This window comes from Centruroides sculpturatus, unplaced genomic scaffold (assembly GCF_000671375.1).
Source record: "Centruroides sculpturatus isolate CEXI.00-Female unplaced genomic scaffold, Cexi_2.0 scaffold851, whole genome shotgun sequence".
Lineage (NCBI taxonomy): Eukaryota > Metazoa > Arthropoda > Arachnida > Scorpiones > Buthidae > Centruroides > Centruroides sculpturatus.
This window is the reverse complement of record NW_019385139.1, coordinates 184,550-192,758: the sequence shown is the minus strand read 5'-3', so window position 1 is coordinate 192,758 and position 8,209 is coordinate 184,550.

The following is an 8,209-nucleotide window of genomic DNA, read 5'->3' as shown; positions in this document are numbered from 1 at the left end:
ATATATTTGGATTTTGTTAAAATTTAATTTAATTTTTATCAAAAATAAATACGTAATATTTAAAATTGAAATTTATAATGGTTATATTTAATACTTTCCCTATTATCTGGGGGATTTTCTGAGCTTAAAAGTTAATAAATTAATTTAATTTTTATTAATAAAAAATAAAACTCTACAAGTTATTGTAGACAATTATAAATTTTATTCATTAGTTTCTTTATAAATCGATGAGTTTATGAATGAAATTATACATTAGTATAGTTGTAGAAGAGTATTTTTAGATAATTTCATTAAACATTAAATAATAACAATATTGCTACAACAATCTTTAATGATTAATTTCTAAAGAATGAAGGAATATATAATTTAATAACTCTTAATTATATTGTTATAACAATACTGTAGTAAACGATAGTTTAGAATATTTTAATTATTAATTTTTTTTAACAATGAATAAGTTTGAATGAATGAATGAAACAAAATTACTTTCATAAACAATAATTTTAACTTTCTATAATTACAGTATTTCTTCAACAATAAATTGCACCAACGATTGCAATTATTCACATTGTTAGAATTATATTGTTGTAAAAGAATATTTCGTAACAATTCGAATATATGATTCATATAAATCGTAATTCTAGTAAGCAATAATGCTGAATATTGTTATTAACAAATTAATTTCTATCTTTATTCATTATATTCTTCAGAAATTGACGAATTTATGAATCGATAAAACATAATTTATATTGTTATAATTGTATTTTTGTAAACAATAATTACTAAACTAACGTTCAATCGTTAGCTTCTGTAACAATATATGAACTTATAAATCAATGAATCATAAATATATTGTTATAGTAGTATTGTTGTAAACGACAGTTTTGAATACATCAATTAACAATTAACTTTAATTTCAATTATCGACTTCTTTAACAATGAATAAGTTTGAATGAATGAAACGAAATTTCATTGTTGTAGTGGTATTGTTGTAAAATATTTTTGAATAGTTTCATTAACAATTGATGTCAGTTTCAATTATTCATTTCTTTAATAATAATTACACGAATTATTTGCATTGTTGTAAAAGAATATTTTAAATATTTTAACAATTACTAGAAACTTTCAATAGTCAATTTCTTTAATGCATAAAATGAATGAAAGCACGAGCGGATGAATGAAAGCACGAGCGGATGAATGAAAGCACGAGCGGATGAATGAAAGCACGAGCGGATGAATGAAAGCACGAGCGGATGAATGAAAGCACGAGCGGATGAATGAAAGCGCGAGCGGATGAATGAAAGCGCGAGCGGATGAATGAAAGCGCGAGCGGATGAATGAAAGCGCGAGTGGATGAATGAAATTCCTCGCATTCTTATAATTGTAGTTTTTAAAAATTAGATTGAAATTTTTAAAAACTAAACATAAATGTAACTTCATATAAATTTTTCCTGACAAAAATTATTATAGAAACTTAAAATAAAGAGAAAAATTATTGTTAGTAGTATTATAAAAAAGCAGATCACGCATTGAAAATGGCACAATATCTAACAAGATTTAGTTTCTTATGTGCTACCCGGGGAACAATTTATACTAAAACAATAGCATAATCGTTACTGTATCGGCAATATAAAGTTCGTTAACAACACAAAATAATGGCTCACTTACATAGAATAAGTTTTAAAATTATGAATTCTTCAGTCGTGTATTGTATAGTTGATGGTCAATTAAAATTCTGGATGAAGTGCTAGAGTTACATAACAACCTATTACCGACATCATGTCGAGTGTAGATTAAAAAAAAAATTATATGCGATAAGGAAGGAAATTCTGTAATTAGATCTGTGAACAGAATGTTATTAAGTAAATCTAAAAGTTTAACTTTGATCGTACTTAATTCTCATTTTTTTTTCTTTCTTCCCTCAAGTTTAATTTAACGAATTTTTATAAAAATTTAAAGTTTATTTTTAATTATTTCTATTACTTTATTTATTTATAGAACCGAAATTTTAGATTATTTAATGACTTAAATAACTTACTTAAATTGCATTTAATTAAAAAAGAAAAATACTTGAAAATTGATATATAATTTTAACATGTAATTTACTGTTACAGAATTTGAAAAATTAAATAAAATTATATAAAATTCTTGATATTTATCAAGAATTTTACATAATTTTTTATTATAATTTACATTATTAATCATATTTATGATAATTAATGTAAGAGTTATAGATTCTATTTAATAATTTGATAAATTGTGAAATATTATTCTCGTGTTCTTGACATTTAAATGAAAAAAAGTAAAGACAATTATCGTATTGATAAATCGCTAAAATCTAGAATAATTTGATAAATGAGAAGAATATTTAGTAATTGGAAAGAGCGCAAAAATATGTTAAGAGAAGTCAACTTAGAAATGAAAGGAAGATGCAGAATAAAAGAAATATCTTTTTAATTAATTGAAAAATGTGTAAAAATGTATAAAACGTGCTAAATGGATTGTATAAATTTAAATTAATTAAATGTATAAAAATAAAGAAAATTTTTAATGATGTAAACAGATCTTTAAACATGTCTAATGTTTCAGTAGATAATTTGTTTGATATGCCTATATATTTTTTTAATTTATGCTGATATGATGAATTACGTTAATTTATAAAACTAATAATAAAAGGAGAATATATTAAAATAGTTTAGTAATTTAGATAAATTATAGATTATTCGAAAATGTATTTAAAATTATAAAATATTACAAGATGAAAGTGTCGAGTAAGTTACAAAAAAAGTATTTAAAAAATTGAATTTAATCGTTTAATAGCTAAAAAATAGTAAAAAAAAATTAGTAATTCTTCAAAATTAGAACAAAAAAAAAAGCGAAAGTTTTTCCATCTTTCTTCAAACAGGCAATGAGGTTACAAGTGTAATTCTCGCATCATCATCTTGGAGAGAACGTATTTTTTTTATTTTTACTCTTGGGAAACAAAGTAAGCATCTCGTGGGAAAGTATCTTGTTTAAGTACTTCATATCTTGCATACAACATGTTTGCATGCGGAAACACGAAGTGCCACAGCGGATATATGGACTCTCGCTATTCCAATCTGTGCTACTTGCATGCAAATCCGCTACGACTTTAGCCATTTGGGATAAAGGTCGATGAACTCGCCAACTATTCAATAAATTTCTGACGAAAACTACGATTAAATATCAAACTTAACAATTTTTCTTTTCAGTTTTTCCATCCCCCTGTGATATCTTGGAGTGTTAACGATTTTAACGTTGTTAAATCCACGTTCTTTGAAACGGAAGTAACGAAATCATTTCGATTGATTACAAGACGTATCGACGGTTTTTTCTACTTATAAATTAAATTATAAACAATTAATGTATTGGTAAAACGTATTAAAATGTTAATTAAATTAATTTCTTTTTTTTGTAAATTCGAATACGAAATATATATTTAAATAAATAAGCTCGTATAACTAATCGAAAAGAAGTTTAAAATTTAATTGTCGCAATTTTATTTTGTAGATTTTAACGTAATTAACTAAAAAAATGCAATAACTAAGCATTATTTAAAATGCACATTGATCCAAAAGTCAGTTAACGGTGTTATTTGGAAGCGATTCAGCGATTTTTACGAGAAAATAAGCGATTTGTGAAAAAATATCAAAGAATCAAAACATCTAAATTGAACAAGAAAGATTTTATTTTGAACAATTTGTTTTTTGTTTTTCAAAGTTTGTAAATAAAATAGTACTCGAATAAAACAACAATTTAATTTTTACAATGGTTAACTGACTTTTGGGCCACCCTGTATAAACACACACAAACACTTAAAACATTAAATGTATTATAAACATACGTGATATATAAATTTGCCACTTAAAAGAGAATATATTCTTATACAGCAGTGTTTCTCAACGGGAGCGATATCGCCCCCATGTGGGCGTTTTTCCATGTTGAGGGGACGATTTGTAACAATTTATATTTTGGGGGGCGAAAAACAATTTTCTGGGCGATATAGTAAAACATTATATTAAGAATAATTAGATATTTCATTCGTTATATCGTACAATAATTAAACAAATAACATTATACTAGTCACTAGTCTATTCAATGCAGTACGAATTTGGCGTTAGCTCTGGCGTTAGCTTCATCGGAATTTTGAAGTGAAGGGGGCGATACTACGTAACGGTTTTATTGAAGGGGGCGATACTACGTAACGGTTTTATTGAAGGGGCGATACTACGTAACGGTTTTATTGAAGGGGCGATACTACGTAACGGTTTTATTGAAGGGGGCGATACTGCGTTGAAGGGGGCGACGATTCGTTAGAGGATGAGAAACACTGTTATACAGCTACAAAGGGGTGGACCAAAAGTTAGTTGATCTTTTCTTCAAAGAAGTCAGCAATTTGTGTGTGTTAAAGCATTGTATTCTGTTTATAAACAGGTAGAATATCATTTTGAATAATTTCTTCAATGTAATAAAATATTTGGATAATCAATGGTTAAGCGACTTTTAGACCACCCTGTGTTTATTATAAAAGACATAGAAAGAGAAGGAAAAAATGATGAATAAATGAAAATTTAAATATAGTTTTAAATTATTTAAGCTATTATGCAACTTATAACATTATGTATAAGTTGTATTGGAGTAATTTATATTATAACATATAAAATAATGTAAGGTTTTATTAACGTAACCAGGGAAGGGGTCAAGCCCTTTGATCCCTCCCTGTCCTCTACTAGCTTTATAAATAAACAAATTAAGAAAAATCAAATAAGTATAGGAAAAAGATGCATTTATACACGTATATATGCAATATCTATGAGTTTACTCTTCATTTATATGACTAGGGATGGCTACACTTACAGGTATGTAAATTTGATCCCCCTAATATAGATTTTAGTCACGTTACTGTAAGTATTAGGGGGCACGAATTTAGAACGTGCAAACCTATATTCACCCCTGTACCACTGTGAATGTTGTCACTAGTGCTATGGACGAAGAGTATACTATTAGATATTGTATATATACTTCATAAAATTATAAATTTGATTTAAAAATGAAATAAATATTAATTTTATAAGTTTATTTCAATAAAATATTTAACATATAAACACTTTTTATTACATTTTATATCTAGAATCGTAATTTTTAGTGAATTTATTAATACAAATATTAAAAATCTAGAAAAAATATTTAATTTTAATACTTTTAAAACTCTAATAAAGTAAAATATGTATTAAAAATAATATATATAACGTAAAATTGAATTTTTATAATTAAATTTATTTCAGAACTCTTATATAAAAAAATTTGTTATCATCTTAAAATGTGTACAAGTAAAAGATCTAACTTGAATTTTTAATATATTAAAATTGACCATGGAATAAGCTTTATAAATGAGATTTGAGGAACGTTTTGCTGTTACAAGTTTAAAAAAAATTAGCTTTTGATAGTGAAGAAGAAGAGTTTATATTCATTATTCTTCATAATTATCTATGTAATTATTTGACTGATGATGTAAGAAATTATATCTTAAAAATTGAATAGACTTAATTTTACAAATTGAATTTTCTTCACAATAAATAAAGAATTTAATATCTTAAAATAATCAGAAGAAAGTGATGTAGAAAAATACAATTTAGAATTTTATCATTCGTTCTTCTATGTATATATATACACAATTTGAATGTACATATACATATATATATACATTCAAATTGTAGCTCAATTATATACTATATAATTGAGCTACAATTTGAAAAAATTATAGATCTATAAATTCTCAATGTCGATTGTCTGTTTGTCTGTCTGCCTTTCCTTATTCTCGAGAATGGTGTTAGATAGATAGAAGTCAAGACCAGATATGAAAAACTTAGGGACATGATTCTTATACATAGTATAAGATGTATAAGAATCATGTCCCTAAGTTTTTATACTATTAATACTATAAAATCTTCTGCTTTATATCCTTACATAGTATGAAGATTGTATATAAAATTATAATATAAACAGAAGATGGATTAATCAGTTAACCATTGTAAAAACTGAATTTATATCTTATTCAAGTATTTTATTGATTATAAACTCTAAAAATATTTTTTATTCAATAGCAAAATTACAATAGGCCCAAAAATCGCTGACTTTCGTGCAAAAATTTTTAAAATTTATCCATCATGGTTAACTGATTTTTGAGCCTCACAATATTAGAATATATATTATATATATCTAAAATATAGTTTTTATTGTACGTGTATACAGTTTATATACGTAATAAGCAAATTTAAAAGATAAACAAATATTTAAATATATTTATTTTAAAATTTACGTTATTTTGCATATTATATCAGCAAATATCAAACTTCATTACATTCAAACAGCAAATATTATTAATAAAATTAAATTACATGCAATAACATAAGAATTTAAAATCATTCTTTTGTAATTATAATTACAATAATTAACATAATAATTTATTTATTTAAAGTTATGAAAAAAGAATATAAAAATATATTTATTCTTCCGTTAAAATTTCTAAATAAAATATTTATAAAACAATTTTATAAATTATTATTTTAAATCTTCCATAATAATTAATATTAATTGCAAAATATATATATGGTAAATACTCGTATTAATTTATTGTATAGATTCAAATCTTTAAAAAATAAAACCAGAAATTCTTATTGATAAAATTTAATTTCGTTAAAAAAATAACTGAACATTTTTTATTTATTTTAATAATAAAATAATTCTAAAGATAATAAATTTAAAATTAGTTTGAATAGAAGAAAAAAAAAAGTATATTTTACTTTAGAAAAGATTTTATTTATTTATTTTTACTGCAATTTTTGAGAATTTAATAAGAAATAAATTTTGATTTTAATAATAATATTTTAAAATTTTATTATCGCATTTTAATTACGTTTTATATTTAATTTTTAGAACCACTGGACACTAGTCGTGGGTTAGCACCTGGCCAACGGGCTGGTTACGTAGAGTTTTCCGGGTTTTCTTTATATTTGTAACACCTTAATAGGGTCCAGTTTACCATAGAAAGTCTTTCCACTCGGCAGATCGCCCACGTGTTGTATACTAAATCTATGATTAAAGTTTATTATAGTTAAATTTTAATTAAATTAATATATATTCTATATAATAAACGTTTCTTGCCCCTGTATATCATACTCTTCCTGACAACAACAGGGTCATTTATGTAACTCCGTTCTGGATAAAATTTTGAATTAAAACCGGTCTAGAAACACCAGAAGTTGTTATATTGTTAATCGGAGCCTCCTGACCTGTCCTTATGTTTTTCATATCTGATCTTGACTTTCATCTATCTAACAACATTCTCGAGAATAAGGAAAGACAGACAGACAAACAGACAATCGACATTAGGATATTTATAATTTTTTCAAATTGTAGCTCAATTATATAGAATATAAATATTAAATGTATATATAGAAGAACGAATGATAAATTCTAAATTGTATTTTTAGTACATCACTTTCTTTTGATTATTTTAAGATATTAAATTCTTTATTTATTGTGAAGAAAATTTAATTTGTAAAATTAAGTCTATGCAATTTTTAAGATATAATTTCTTACATCATCAGTCAAATAATTACATAGATAATTATGAAGAGTAACGAATATAAACCCTTCTTCTTCTTCTTCTTCACTATCAAAAGCTAATTTTTTAAGCTTCTACCAGTAACTTTATGAATATGGAATTAAAACATTATACCTTATTTTCTAATATTAATATTATTTTTATGTATATTAAAAGCATTTTTAATAAAAATTTTCTATATTTACGAATTAATTTGAATGATATTAACATAAATTTATAAATAAATATATAATATTAATAATAATAATTCAATATATCGTGCTTTATAATTATAGAGGAATATCGTATTATTCTATTATAAAAAAAATAAAAAAATTGATTGTTATCAATAATAATAAATTATAAAAAAAATTATAATTTAGATTATTTTATATAGGGGAAATCGGGGCAACTTCGGCATGCGGGGCAAGTTTGTCAAGCGCTTTTTTTAAAAAACAAATTAAAAGGAGACTTTGGTTATAGGTTAGGCAGTTGAGTTTTATTGGTGGCTTGTTGAGTGTAGTGTTTTTATTGTTCTCCAACAAGCGTAGTTGAATTATCAAGCAAATTTTCATTTTCGTT